Source organism: Castanea sativa, chromosome 12 (genome assembly GCF_040712315.1).
Source record: "Castanea sativa cultivar Marrone di Chiusa Pesio chromosome 12, ASM4071231v1".
Lineage (NCBI taxonomy): Eukaryota > Viridiplantae > Streptophyta > Magnoliopsida > Fagales > Fagaceae > Castanea > Castanea sativa.
In genome coordinates, this window is record NC_134024.1 from 22171224 (window position 1) to 22188184 (window position 16961).

The 16961-nt window shown below is 32.1% G+C and overlaps 1 pseudogene; it reads left to right on the forward strand.

Annotated features, from left to right (window-relative positions):
- The first annotated feature begins 5985 nt into the window (after nt 1-5985).
- LOC142620365 (myrcene synthase, chloroplastic-like) lies at nt 5986-9474 on the forward strand (annotated as a pseudogene).
- Nucleotides 9475-16961: the final 7487 nt, after the last annotated feature.

The following is a 16961-nucleotide window of genomic DNA, read 5'->3' on the forward strand; positions in this document are numbered from 1 at the left end:
AAAGATAATTTCAACGTAATAAAACAACTCAATTCACACGATTCTTAACATCTTGAGCTGCATTAGATAATTAAAAAAAATTAAGAAAAAGATTATTCATCAAACAAAGCTTAAAACAACAAAATTCAAAAAACTTATTTCCCAACAACCAAATACCTAAAACCCAAGTTCTTTATTCTACTACCCAACCTAAACGCCAAATCCAAGCACCACAAATCAAAAACACAAACAGAAACACAAATTCATAATCACAATCATACCTTTTTTTTAACAATGGGGCTCTTGTTGTCGAGGTGCTTGAGTAAAAACTCCAAGACCTCATTCACAATACTCGCATGCGACGATCTTAGAAGCTCGCAGATATCTTTAAACTTGTACACTAGAGTCACCTTGTCCTCGTCCGACGTGGCACCGTTGATCATTCTAGACCTCTAGTACCTTGTCCTTGAGCCAAACGTCGACCCACCATGGGTGAAGTTCTAGTAGGCCTTGAAGGGGGGAAACAAAAGTGCAGGTAGGCCTTGAAGTGCAAGTACTGTTGCTGCTGGTGACTGTAAATATTGTATTGATGAATAAATCATAATGCAAATGGAGATTTTTTTGTACTGGTTTAGGATAAAGATTTGAATTGGAGTAGGATAAACTATAGGGACTAATAATGTAATTTCACCTTATTTTTATCACTAAACTAAATTCAAATATTCAAATACAAATCAAGAACAATAAAAATGGACATAAAATGGTAAAAAAACTTTTGGAGAGGAAAGGTTATTTGAATGTTTGTGTATCTTTTGTGTTTCTACCTCTCCTCTCAAGAGACTTTGGATTTTCAATGAATACCAGAGGGCCTCTGAGTCTCTCTCCCTCAAAGATTTTCCTTTTTAAAACTGGAGAGCCACCCTTTTTTTCATAACCTCTTGCCTTTTATTTCTAAGCTGCTAGCCGTTGGCATTGTCTCTTCCATACTTTCAATGCCAAGACCGAGCATGAGAATTTTTCTTGTTTGATTTTGCAGGTGGAGTACATTGTAGCATCACTGCACAGTTTACGTCTCACCCTCACTAGCAGCACTAGATTTTGTTTTGTTGTTTTGATGTTGTTGTTGTTGTTGTTGTTGTTTTTTTTTTTTTTTTTTTTTTTTTTTTTTTTTTAATTTCCTTTCTTTTTTTAAACACAAAAATCAAATGTTATCAAATGCTGGACAAAGTGAAAATTTGATTTTGTGATTAAACTTTAAAATAAAACACAGTCAGTTTAAATAGAAATGTGGAGTTTGGAGTTTGGACAAGAAATAAAATGAGAATTTTTGTATATTTTAAAATTCAGAATTTGATAAAACAGAGTTGAAGAATATATGAAAGCATGAGTAGAAATAAAATTAAGAGCAAAGTTAATTAACACAATAGATAAGAGAGAGATTTGAGAGTGTATGCTCGTTCAATTAGTTCACCATTGGGGGATGCACCTACAAAAAGATATGAATCATGATTGAGGAATGAAATAGGGTGTCTACACCATTAGATATATATTCAATTGCATACTCACGTTATCATCTTTCATGCAATAATAATATTAACCCCAAAATCTCCGGCATATATATTATTTTATTCATTACTGACTAATAAGATTCTTAAACTAAACCTATTATAAATTTAATAAATCATAATGAAGCACGTTACAAGTTAATTAGGAACATTTTCTCGTAGGCACTACCCATTTTCATCAAATGCAGTTACAAACAACTCCTATAGACAAAATTCAAGCAATCTAAAATGTTTCAATTTTTCCATTTTTACAGTTTTACTTCAGAGTTCAATTTTCAAAATTCCAGAGTACAAATTACTTCAGAATTCATCCCATCTAATACAAGAAAAATACTTATTCCAAGAAATAATCACCAACATTATAAGTTTACTTCAAAATTGCATGTTCTTTATTTTCTTAATACATATATTAAATTTTGTGTCAGTTGGATATTATCTATACTATATATAAGAGGATTCTTCTCTTTCAACTGGACATTTATGTGGTTCAAAAACAGCCTCACTAATGAAGGGTAACTTTATTTAAAAATAGGGTCATAAATTTCAAATAACAATTTTCATTTAAAATTAAAAAAGAGAACTCCTAAAATTTAGGATATTTTTTTTTCCTTTATGTTCAAAACAAAATTACAGTTACTGCTTATCTCTATAAGTTATCATTTTTATTTGTTTGAAAAAAAAAAAAAATTATAATAGATGTAAATTATTAACCTTTACCTAAAAATATAGAAAAACATTTGAGCACGTGCTCACAAGGTTAGTTTACTATATGATGATATTATCTATAAGTTTATATTTTATATATAATTTTAAACTATAAAAATTTATAATTTAAACAATTTAATAATCATGTAAGTTCTATGCAACTAAAAATCTAGAACTTCATCAAAAACGTGATTATTTACCTACTCGTTCTCAATACATATAGTTGCTATGTAACTAAAAATCTAGAACTTCATCAAAAACGTGATTATTTTTTTTTTTTGATGAAAAAAAAAAAAAAACGTGATTATTTACCTACTCGTTCTCAATACTTATAGTTGCTATGTAACTAAAAATCTAGAACTTCGTTAAAAACGTGATTATTTAGCTACTCGTTCTCAATACTTGCTATATAGCACGGGTCCACAATATTCAGGGCAGAATAATACCATGCGGATAGAGAGGCTCCATAATATTTTGTGGTCAATAAAGGCAACGCCTTCTCCATGGAATTTTTTCTCGTGTGTTAAAAGTTTGAGTAATACTAGGACTAAATTTTTTGGCAAAACTTGCTTAAGTGGCAAGTCATTGTGAGTAGCGGAGTTGTGGACTCAAATAGACACACTATTTTTACTCTACTACTCACAAGTCACAACATGCCATATAAGCAAGTTATAGCAAAAGTTGTGGTTTTAGCATTACTATTAAAAGTTAGCTATGGAGTATGAAAAATTGTCTTTATTCAAGGTTATTATGTTACTTTCATATAAAGTAGGGCAGGGTTCACAATATTTTTTAATGTATGAGGTTACTTCATTAGATGTCTTTATTTTGGAAAGGGATTCACATCCGCTCATTGACATGTGGGCCTGACCTGTGGGGCCCACATGTCAATGAGCGCACAAGAGTTTTGCTTTAACTTAATCTAAGTGTATATGTGGTTGAACCTTTCTCCTGAAAACTTGAACCTCAGCCTTACCCCCTACACCCAATAAACATTTATACTTGTAGAGTGACCATCACACCAAGGGAGAGCGGTGGTTTTACTTGACACGGTTTTACTTTGACATAATTTGTCAATTTATTTTAGAATTTAGTGTATGTACTAATAATTAGTCTTTGGCAATACTAAATGCAGAGGACCAAGGGTTCACAATATTTTGTAGCCAATAATACTATAGGAATAAAGGCTACCCAGTATTAATACTTCCTCCATGGAAGTTTTGTTAAATTGTTCCCGAAGGAAGTTACTTAATTATGACTAGTAACTAATTGATTAAAGTACATTTTCGGTCATTAAAGTTCAGAGTTATTTTCATTTTAGCTCTTTACATTTTAAAATTTTCATTTTAGTTATTCATATTTGATTTTGTTTTTATATTGATCATTTACGTGTTAAAGTTATTATTATGATCCTTTGTGTTTGATTTAGTTTTTTGTTTCAACCTTCACATTTTAAATTTTCATTTTGACAATTCATTTTAGTCTTTCATGAAAATAAAAATTTGAAACGTAAAGGGCCAAATAGATACTGAATCAATCATATGGCCCAAGTAAAAATTTTAAAATATATAAGGGTCAATAAGAAAAGGAATTAGTACATTAATAATATTTCTTTTGATTACCTATCAAAAAAAAAAAAAAATTGTTCAAATGTTAAGAACTAAAATAAAAACAATTCCACACTTTAAAGGTCAAAAATATTCTTTTGTCTACTTTATTCTAGAAGGTTATTACTTTAATATAATTCGACGATAATAAATCTGAAGGATAATGATCACAGCCGATGTTATCCAAGATATTTTTGGCCAATAACTTTCCTCCACGAAAGTTTTGTTAGGTAAGAAAAGTTATCTTTATTTGAGGCAATAATTGTATATAAATTTCTTAGACGATCACAAATTTTGCTAAAATTTGTTGAAGTAGTTGACTATTAGCAATAGACAATCACTTTTATATGAATTTTTTCTCCGTCACTCAAAATCGATATTATTAGAGTTGTAACAATAGTTATTGTACAAAAATTGTATTCTTAACCTTTCTATATCTTTTGATTTTCTAAGGATCTCTAGACTTTCTCATAATGGTATGGAAAAAAAAAATTTTATTTTTTATTTTTACAATTTATTAAGTTGACAGATTGTGATTAGTGCAATATTAATTTCACATGAAAACACCACCAATATCACTTTTTTTGTATACTAATCACAACCGACCATCTAAATAGTTGTGACAAATATTACAAAATTTGTTATTGCATTAAGCTTATTGTATTTGAGAGGGTTACTTTGACATACAATAAAAAATTGAGTGATTAACATTTTATAAGTTTTTTTTATATAGTTATTAATATGATTTGTTTTAATAGTACATAATAAAAGTTGTGTCAATAATAAATTTATATGAGTCATTTTGTTCAAATCAAAAATTTAATTATCACATTAAGAAGTGGAGAAATTTTTAGTATCCTAGGATTGAATTGCTTTTGACAAAAACCATAAATAGACGATCGCATTTGTGGTTTGTTTGGATTGAAGAGAAGTATAATAGAGTTAACCAGAAATTAGTGTAGTTTTAACCAACTTTAATCTAATCTTCTTGCTCCCTCTCCCTCTCTCCTCAATCTAAACAGTCAATTAGTATCTTAACTGGCATTGGACTTTTGACCAAAACATTAGATAGAAGATCACATTAGGACAAGCTCCACAAATAAGCAGATAAGCCTCCAGTTCCAACTACTTTAACCAAAAATCTAAAAGTAAGATCTACATGCAATGTAATTTATCCAAGTTAAAAAAGGAAACCATTTTTGGGTATCTTGAATAACTGTTGTGCTAATTGAAAAAGATTAGTCACTTGGGATTTCTTAATCTTATTTATACATTTAAAAGGGTTATCGATGCCACTAATAAAGGGTGATTTTTTTAATTTTTTTATAAAAAGGGTGATTTTCCTGTTATTTTTCTCAAAGGATGTCTTCATTATTAAGATTTAATTTTTTTTTAATCTGACAATGTACAAAGTACCACATGATGTGGTAGAATATAATTAGAGTTTTTATATAGGGTGTTTTCCAAGCTACTCTAAGAGTGCTTCAGGATTTTCTAAACGTCTCCTAGAACCCTAGGACTGATTTTCTATTAAAAGGAAAGGCATTATAACCTTCAAAGTAATTCAGTTTTCATATTAATAAAATTACAAGCTTTTGTCTTTATTTTTGATGGATTTCATGCTTGTTCTTCATTTGGATTTAAAGAACATGCGTGGATTCGAGATTATCTCCCAAAAGTGAACATATTTTACTTCTTGTTGCTTTTCCATGTAGGATCCACGTGCAATAATTTACCCGAATCCAAACTACCGATTTAAAGCATTTGCTGGATGTTATTGACTTGTTATCGAAGGTGACATCCGAAAAAGATCTAATACTGCGAGCCACGTGGCCGTATCCTTGTAATGGGCCCAAAAAGAGGACACTTTTTTTTTGGTAGAAAAAAGAGGACACTTTCGCACATGATATTTTACACTAATGCGATACACGTTACGACTAACAAGTTACAGCCTTTATCTCAAAAAGCTATGATACAATCTGAGAATATTCTTTTATAAGGGTCATGAATTTCATGTGCCTGGGTACGTGCCAATTGCAAATCTCTGCTATGTGTGTCTGAAGTAAATGTTCCTCAAGTAACTCATTCCACCCAAAAACTACAGTAAGCTTTTCCAAGTACCTTTGTCAATGGCTCATACCCTCCTTGACTCACTCCCTATCCACAATTTCGCTAGAGTACCTGTCACATCTAAAGTTCCTTTCTCACTTAAAACATCCAGAAGTGGTAAGTTTCCTTGTTCTTCCTGTTTGGGATTTCACCCAATCAAAGAGTAATAATAATAATCAAAGAGTAATAATGAAAGAATAAAATGAAGTAAACAGAAGTTATGATTGACTTGGAGGTATAATTAAATGTTATCTTTAGACAATATTTGTCCCTATACGCAAGTTGCTAAAAAGTTTCTACAAATTTGTCACAATGATACAACCAAGTTATTGAGTTCTACAAATAGCAATTTTGAAGAAGACCCACAAGATTTATTGTGTTTTTTAGAAACTATTTTAGGGAGAGAGAAAACTTCTTCTATTCAATAATCTATTAAGTGAACATTAACTTATATATACACATGTGGTTGTTTCCCTTCAAGAGGTATGAATGGAGAGTTAAGATGCCTTGTAAAACTGTTCATAAGATTTAAAACCTTTCCCAACATTTAGAACGGTTACCACAAATTTTGCAAAAATAGTTTTACGAAGCTTAATTGATTGAGAGGAATTGAGCATCAATTAAAGGCTCTTTTTAATTGATCGAACAAGAATCGAGCATCAATATTTCGAGTCAAGAAGAAGTTTTAGATCAATTTTCTTGGCCACTTCGATCAATTGAGCAAAAGCTTTGGCTAATTGAGAAGCCTTTCTCACTACTTCAATCAATTGAGCAAAAGTCTTGATAGATTGAACATCCTGGAACATGAATTAACAAAAAAAATTACAAATCTCAAAATTCCATTTTATTCATTTTACAAATGAATACTCTCTAAACTTATATCATCATTATTACAACCTATTCTTATATATCCCTATATAGTATATATACAACAATCTCTCACTAGGTTGTAATAATATGTCTCACTTAATTGATATTCTATCATGCATAAAAAAAGGTGTTTTTCAACTTAAATCTCCCTTTAGTGTAATTGTCTCAAGAAATCAACAAAGGTAATGGTGGCTTGGTGCTTAAACCAAAATTCTTATGTGTTGAAATTGAAAACAACACACACATGAGAATATCCATAACACATTTAGAAATCCATTAAAACGTTTTCAGGCGTTCACTATGCTAAGTTAATTTTTTCAAGCAAACCACCAAAATTGGTGGCTCAACCATCAGAGTCCCCGGTGCCAAAGGTCTAATGACTAGATTGCCGGAACTAACAACCATAACAATGGTTCTAGTGGCCGCCGCCGAAGCTGTGTCTTCAATGAACAGACCACTGGTACTAATGGCCAAAATGATGTCTCCGACAACCGGAACAACAACTTTGATTATCGAACCTCTGACATTGGTTGTCAAAAAATATCTTTTAATGATCGAATCACCAACACCAGTTGTCTAAACGACGACACTGGCCATCGGAGCGGTGGCTCAGATCTCCGGACGAGTGACCTAGCCACCAAATGGAGTGAGCGAAGCCATAGTGTGTTTTTGTAAAGTGTTTACCCAAAATTTTAAAGGTAAAGTGTTTTACAACTTTTATAAAGGATTTTAAGGTTAACGGAAAATATTTTACAAGTTTAACCATATTTCACCTGCAAACTAACACAAAGAAATGGGAAAACATTTTCCGAAAAATATTCTTCTTGAAAACAAATAGAGCGTAACTAACATTGTTTACATATATCATTTAAATAATACAACTACGTGAGTGAATCTAATTGAGAAAGCTAAGGTAAGGAATTGTACTGAAGTTTTTTATTTATTTTTTGGTATACAAACATGTTATATGTAGTTAAGGAATGTTGTTTTTTGTGCTGTTTATTGCAGAAGTTTTCAATTGTTTTAAGGAAGAGAGAGAATTTCAAGGCATGCCTCTATGAGGATACGAGGGGTATGCTATCATTGTATGAAGCCTCATTCCTTTCAATAGCAGGTGAAAATATCTTGGAAGAAGCAAGAAATTTCTCAAACGAACATCTAAAAGAATATGTCAACCAAAATAAAGATAAAAATCTTGCCGCTATGGCGAGCCATTCCTTGACATACATAGAAGCAGACAAGACATGAACCCTATCTTGCTTGAGTTTTCAGAATTGAATTTCAATATGGTACAAGCAGCCCACCAAGCAGATCTAATCTGAAAGGTGATTAATTGCTATAATTTTGACACTCGTCTATTCTTCTTTGTTTTAAACAAAGGTGGTGGAAGAGCACAAACCTTGCAGAGAAGTTGAGCTTTGGGAGGTATAGGCTAGCTGATGGAGATTATTATTTTTTTTTGGATAGTGGGAACAATATTTTAGCCCCAGTTTGGATATTGTAGGAGAATAACAACAAAGGTCAACGCCTTGATAACAACAATATATGATGTTTATGATGTATATGGCACTTTGGATGAACTTGAACCCTTCACAGATGTTGTTGAGAGGTTTGAAATAATAGAGAAGACATCTCATGCGTTTGATATAATCGTCATTCTATCAATAATAGATGGGTCCCACAATTGTGAGGTTCTCACATTTTGAGAGTTTTGAGAGGAAACAATGCACATATTAGATGCATAAAATTATTATTGGTATTAATGACACTACTACTCAACTGCTTCAAAGCTATCTTGATATATAGACTCATGGGTACTTTTTGTTATTCCAGATTTTTGATAAATAGAAGGGGGGCGGGGGCGACCATGTGTGACTCACCCTCTTGTGCATGACCATAGGAGCACCCTCTTGTTAGGTAATGTTGGATTGAGCCATAGCTATTCTGATTGGGGTGCCACAAACCTCACCTTAGCACCCCAAGAAAGCTAGCAGTAAGGTGCAACGCATGAGTGCTCTCACCTCCCATCCCCAGTACTCGCCAAGGTTCGAATGAGGGATGATTGCGCATGTGCGTGAGATCCTTACCGCTAGGCCACCCCTCCTGGGGCTCCAGATGGGATATCGATGCAATGAATCAACTCCCATATTATATGGAGATATGTTTCCTTGCTCTTCATAATTCAATTAAGGAAATGGCATTTGATACCCTTAAGGAACACAGATTTCACATCATTAGATACCTCAAAATAGTCGTATGGACTTGACTTCTAAATTTGTCAATATTAATCATTAACATTTTCTTCTTGAATTCATTGTATTATACTGCCACTAATTCATGGTTCCACTATAAAATTTTCAGTGGACAGATTTATGTAGATCCTATTTGTTGGAGGCAAAGTGGTACTACAACAGATATACACCGAAAATTCAAGAATACATTGAGAACGCATGGATTTCCATATCAGTGCCAACCATACTAGTGCATGCTTTTTTCTTTTCTTTTTTTTTCTTTTTTTTTTCTTTTTTTTGGTCACAAATCCAATAACAAAGGAAGCATTGGAGCTAAAAACATCAAATCTTGAAGCTTTTTTTTTTTTTTTGGGTGAGAAAAATCAAATCTTGAAGCCTTATTCTTAAAAGTAAAGGTTAAAAAATCATCCTTGTGCCTAGAGTAAGAACAAGGAAACAAAGTGTGTATTATTATTAACTCTTTGAGCTTTAAACCTTTCTTGAAATCACAAAGATCCTTTCTACTGAATTCACTACTAAAAATTTTTGAGGAGGTTCATTAGAGTGCGAAAGGGTTTTGGTTCATGTGGACTAGGAGTTTTTGAGGAAAATCACTATATATAGTAGGATTCCAGAGGTTCCACTGTTATATATATATATATATATATATATATATATATATTATGAAATGACTAGTAACTTTATTAAGATGAATATAAATTCAATACATCTTGAGCCAAAGCCGACTCAATGATAACTGGATCCTCCTCTACCCAAGCTATAAAACTATCTAACCCTTTGGCATATTGAGCTAAAATATGCGCAGGTTTATTACCTGCCCACCTAACATGGGAAATGATGAGAATGAAAATTGTCATATTTTTCTCCCTTAATGTTTAGTCTTTTATACTTATTTGGTGCTTAAATGTACTAATTATTCTTATATTTTGATTTAGGATGCAAATGGAGGCATTAAGTGCAAAACGTAGCTAATTGGGTGATTTTGGACAGTTTCAACATCGTTTGTAATCTAGGCATAACTCTTTCATCAGAGCTCTAATTGAGATGAAAGATGCTATGGAACGCAAAGAAAAAGCTCTACAACTTTCATGTTTTGAGTTTTGAGAGATACTGGATGCATCAAGGTCGAAATCGGGCTTGAAGTTGCTGCACCTGCACTGTTGATGTTCTGAAATGTTCATTTGCTTGAAATTCTAATAGTTGATGTGGTTTATTTTTAGAAGCTTCCAGATCTGGTGCACGAAAATTCCAACTGAAAAAACACCACTTTCCTAGTTATATTAGAACTTTGTTTTATTTTTAATATTTTCCTTAATTAGTTAGATTGGATATTATTATTTAAAATATTTTTAGGAGATTCTGTAGGCTTGGGAAAGGAGGAATTAACGTGTAAAAGAGGGGAGGAGAAATCAGATTGGATACACATGCCTTTCTCTCCCCTTACTTCTCCTTTTAGTTTCTGTCATGCCCTGCTTGGCTAAACTTTTATACTTGGCTGAAGGAAATGAAAGCCTCAAAATCAATAAAACTATGAGATCTAATTTGTTTTTATTGTTCAATCTATGCTTTGTATATCAGATGTTCTTTTATGCCTATTTTCATGATTGTCTCGTTTAATTACTAGGAGGCCTACTAGTTTATTATTTGTTGCAATCTACTGCTATATTAGATATCAAATCTGTAATTGTTTGATCTCTCTAATTTGTGAAGCAACCAAGATTTAATGATTTGTTGCGTCAGAAATTATTGGATCTTAGGAAGAATGCTCGATTAAATTAAATACAACCACTTGTGTTTGTGTTGTTTAGTTTCATCGATCTCTCTAATTCTTAAGGCTGCTACTAGATTAAAGCTTTAGCGCTTGTCTTGGGTTGTTTAGTAGTTAGGGTTTATTAGATCGCTTATTTTCTAATTAACTGTGACTAAGGAGAGATAGGAAAATAGTTCCAATCGTGAATATTCAAAGTGTGAATTGATATATACTTGCATTGATTATCAGTTGTAAAATTCTAGTGGTGGATGTTGACTTAGACCAAGATTTGTTCTTTTGATTGAATTCGATACTTTAATTTGAATTGTTCTTTAGTTGTTTTTTCTTAAAATTGTTTTCATTATACTCAACCCCCCCTCCTTGTTCACGTAGCATAGAACTAGGCTAGATACTCTTCTTAGGAACGATCCTTACTCGCACTACTACATATATTTTTAAGAGTATATGTTTTATTTTTGGTTGCCTGCGACAGAGTGGTAATTGAGGGTGACTTAAGCATTGTGATGAATGGTTTGAAGAGGAGCTTGTCTTCCTGTGGTTTGCTTATTTCGGATACGTGTGTTTTTTAGAACCTTTTTTCTAAATTATCCTACTCTCATGTTAAGAGAGATGATAACAAAGTTGCACATTATTTGACTAAACTAGTAGTAAATTACACAGATAATGTAATATGGATGTAGGATGTTCCACAATCAGTTTTCTCTTTTGTTCATGTTGATATAGCCACCATTTTGGAATAAAATAACTCAGTGTCTTCCTTCTAAAAAAAAAAAAAACTTGTAACTCTTAATATGAAAACACTTACAGATTTGACCCAATGTACCTATTGGCTTAAAACACTAGCCAAGCCTAACAAAACGAACAAAATTTGGCTTCAAATATATTTAGAGTCTTGGGATCCAACTACCAAGTGGAAGATGACATTCATTCATATCATGTGCAATGCATATGACTCATTTAGCCCAACTAAACAATTGAGTCATGTGCATTGTACAAAACAAGACACATGTCATCTTTCTATTGGTGGTTGAGCCCCAAGGCTACAAACATATTTGGAGCCAAACTGTTTCCACTAAATAAGAACATGGAAAATGTTTGGTTACAAATATTTTTGAAGCCTTGACCTCTAACCACCAACGGAAGATGACATGTGTCATGTCACATGCATTGCTAGTGTCTCTTTTACACCTACTAGAGTTGTTTCTTCTTATCTTTTGGGATTGATATATGATTTACTTATTGCCAAATTTGTAGTAGCAATTTCAAACATCTTTACTGAAAAGAAAAAAAATAAAAGTGAATCTCTAACATTCAATGTGATTTTCTCTTTAGTAAGATACGGGAATAAAAATGGTTGTAGCCAACGTGAAGATGAGAGATAAATTTCGGTATGTGGTGGATGTTCATTTCAACAATTACATGTCGATGTATACACCTATTGAAAATAATCATCTTATGTGTGTGAGGTATAACCAATGTATATTGAGGACTAAATTATACAATGGATTCTTGGCATCGACACTCGGGGAGTGATTGCAAGTATTCTAAATCAATTAGTCTTACTTTCTTTTTCTTTTTCTTGTTTTGCTCATTAATTTATTTGACTACCTTCTTCTTTGTATTTAGGATCGTAACTTAGCTTTCTGTATAGCTTTTCCATTTATTTTTTGACAGATTACAACGTAAATAATGCTTCTAAGTAGTTTTGAAAGCTCACTTAGTGTATAAATACAAGTGATTGTTTAGACCCTCAAATTCAAAATATCCAATACAAGCTTATATTCAAACAATATATGTGTGGAATATGAAATATAAGTAATACCCAAATAAGCAAACTACTCTAAGCCATATCTTAATCACAACTCAGCAGTAATTAAAAGCAAAAAATAAGGGAAAGAGAGATGCAAATATAAGATAACACCAGCATGTGTTATTAAAGAGGAAACCGAAAAACTCTACGAAAAACCTCTCCGCTGCCCTCCAAGCGGCAAATGATCCACTAGAAAATCAGTTGGAATACATAAATAACAATAGACCCTCCAAGCCTAATCTACCCAATGCACCTAAGCTGTCCAAGCTTCTTGCTCCAACAAGGTTACATCGAACTGTGTCTTCTCTAGCTTATTGGATCCCGCAATTAGCCCATTGCATCAACAAATATGATTGGTTCTCTTTTGAACTGCTTCCCAAACACCAAGAACCTTCTCACTATTCTAAATTTGGTGAGGTAAGGATTTGGTTTATAATCCTCTCATAGGTATGACAATAGAGAGGGTGAGAGTTGAGGAATTTGAAGAACCAAATGTATAATATTGTGGATGAATCAATCTTGTTTTTCTCTAGGGTTTCTCTCTCAAAATTCTCTCTGGAAACTCTTTACATATCGTGGGTATAAGGGTATTTATAGTAGGGTAGGAGGAGAAAAGTGAAAAGTCAGTTTTCATTAAAACAAGGTGCACTAGCGACTCATTTCGCGATTGGGATGAGTCGCGAGTTCCAGTCGCCAATTACCAAACTGGCCAGACTATACGTTTTGTCCTGTAGTGATCCAGCTATCTTGACCCTTCAATTTCCTGTATGTTTCACATGTGTGCTACAGTTTTGCGAGTCACCACTCGTGAATCAGTTGTGAGTTCCAGTTGTGAGTCATTTCTTGTTGCACACTCTTGATCAAATCTTCACACTCTCTCACACACGACCCTTACATTATTCCCACCTAAATACAAGATTTCTAAATGCTGAATTACAAGCAAATTTGGCACAGATTAAAACCAACACATAGTTGAATAAATTCAACTTTACAAGTTTGATGTACTCAAATCTTCTTGGTTCTTTTTTTTAGTCTCATCTCTTTTCCTGGCTATTTATATTTTTCCGATGAAACACTTTTGGACCACACTCATAGGTATAACCATATAATTATAGAGAAAATGCCCCAATTTTGCCATAATTCTGATGTAGTAAGCTTTGAGTAACAGATAAAAAATTATAGATTTATTTGAAAGTGATAAACGGCTACTTATAGTCTATCACATTAGAATTATGGCAAAAAAAATTGTGATCTTTGCACAACTCATAATTATTTTTTGACAATGAAAATGCATAACGTAGTGCTTTACGTTTTCCGTTGTACCATCCAACGTTATAGCAAATTCCATTACTTTTGAATTAACAAAAGCACTTCATATATATGTAGATGATCTTGTTTCTTATGAAATCATTAAACCTAAGTCAAATCATGATTACCTTTAGTAAAACAAGACACAATGATTTTGTAAACTTCAACATAAGTTAAATCATCTTACCTCTGTTAAGCTAAACTTATCTCTTATCTAGAGTTCAATCTTGGTTTGATATATTTCAATTATGATACTCTTCGAATTATTGAAAAATATGATAGAAATAAAATAGGAGAACAACAAGGCGACGTTGATCTATTTAATAAAATGATTAACCTACTATACAATACCCAAACCCAAGAGAGGAGAAGACAGAGGAAGATACAAAAAGCACGAAATGTACAACAGAAAGAATCTAACTATCCACCAATCTTCGCACAAGTTAATCAACTTGCACAATGTTAAAATTTAGCTTGTTTGACTAAGACTATTTGATGAAATCTTTTGGGTATAATTTTCTTCCTTTTCACATGTGCATGAAGAATTAGTCATGAGAAGAAAGAAAAAGCCAATTCCAGATTCCATCGGTCTCGCACTTGGGTATTGTACTGTAGTACAAGTACTTGCCCACGTTTAAGTCACATTGGGCATGCACAATACAGTAATGACTAATGAGATTATGACTGGGCTTTGTAATTGTAGATTAACCTTTGTTAATGTTGGGCTAGTGACATACCTAAAATCTTTGCTAGTCCTAAGATTTTGTCAACATTAAGTAAGTTTGGTATGAACCACATGCTAACCAACATTGAGCTTTGCTAAAATGAGTTTGGTATGAACCACATGCATTCATTATATTTACAATTCTGTTCGGATATTCTCCTATAAAGACTTCCCAGCAAATTAAAAAAGCAAAAAGATAAAGAGAGTCCTTTTTGGTCTGTCTTTTCAATCTATAAAGCTTAAAATTTGGTAATGAAGATGGAGGAACTATTATTTTGCACTCGCAATATGGATAACAGTTCTAAATTTCCAACTAATTCAAACTTCTGGACTTGCTTCATATTTTAGTTTAGAAAACCTTTTTATTTGTTGTTAAACTGCGTAATTGATTCTTATCTTTTACATTGTATTTCAATTTGATTTTTAACCTTTCAATGCCGTGTTAATTTAGTTTTTGCCTTTTATCTCTTAGATGGAAATTGCTAACCTAGCAAAAGACCAAAATAAAAAATTAATTTTCGTTGATGTGGCAATAAACTAATTTTTTATTTTAGTCATTTGTCATATCAGCAATTTTCATCCAACTATGATACGATACTTAACAAATTAGGAACCAAATTGAAATATGATGTATAAAATAAGAACCAAATACATAGTTTACCATCTTTTTTTTAGACACTAGCAGGGTGGAAATATTGGATTAGTTAAATAGGAACTCTTGAAACCTATTGGCCTTAATTATAATCTTATAATAGTGCTATGAACACAATAAATTTCATAACTTGTTAAAATGATAGGTTGTAATTAGTGTAACATCATTTTCATTAAGATTACTACTAATCACCATTTTGACAGTTTTTAAATTTTTTTTTGGAGATACATGATACAAAACGATTATTTTTAAAAAAAAATTATTATGTCATAGTACTTATTGATAATAATACTATTATAATTATATCAGACGCAATGATAGCCAAAATTATATATTGTACCTTTCTTTTCCTTTTCTCTTTTTGCCTTTTCGGCATACATGGTCATATATTTATGAACTGCCTTATCCAATGGGCCAATGGCTTCCGGAGACATAAAAGGTTACAATTATAAAAATTATACATTGTTAGAGGAGTCTCCCAAGTTCCATCCTCTCACGTTCATAAGAAAAAAAAAAAAAAAGTTCCATCCTCTCACAGAGAGTGTGGGTCCAAATGGAGCCAGAAAAATTAAACTTGAGCATTCACGCCAAGTTTAATACAATTCTAAAAAAATTTGGTCCTAAAAACACACTTCTACTATTTTTATATTTTAGCAACTAGACCACATGGTCCCACTACATCAAGCTCTTTATTTCTTCAATTTTTCTATGATAAAACCATTTGTCACAATTTACTGAAATTGTCAACTTGAATGATTAATAATCACTTTCATATAAATTCATAATTTTTTCTACACTATTTACAGTTAACCACATTATAGTTATGATGAAAGTTGTGGCAAAAAAAATTGTGTCCTTTCACAAAGGAATTGACTCGTTATGGGTTAAATTGAACCTTAGACAAATGATTGGCTCATTGTGGGTTGCATGCCATGCCAGAGAGAGATTTCATTGTAACCTTTTTTTCTTAATTTGCTAAGGTAATAAATTGTGATTTGAATAATATCATTTTTACATGAACTTACCACCAACAACATTTTTATTATACTTTAATCACAAAAGATCATATTGTGATAATTTTTTTTTTTTTTTTAATTTTGAAAGTGTTAAAAGTCCTTAAACTTATTTAATATGCAAATATGGTGAGTCAAGGATATACAAGAGATTCCTGATAAGTTACCTAATAGTCATCCTCTTGAATGCTTTTTCTTGTAAAAAGTATAATTTCATTGCTTCAAACAACCACTCCTGTGAAAAGTAAGTGAAATTTGTTTGACATTCAAGCCTTTTTGTACCTGGTGCTATTGAGATTTCAGAGTTCAGAGTCTTCAGACTAATAAATGATGTTCTTTGCTTATTGCTACAAATTGCTTCGCTAGAAACACTTCTCGCATAAAATATATAGCTGTATCCATGACTATGAGCTACTGTAGCAGACAACTTCTAATTAAGGCCCACTGGCAAGTGGCAACCTTATCTAAAATTACAAATGTTAAACTTTCAGTTTTCTGAAAAGGAATACAACATCTTTTCAGGGATAAAAACATAAAATCTTTACTCCCACCGATGTTGTTCACCTCTTATTAATGGGGTTTTCCACGTAACTCTC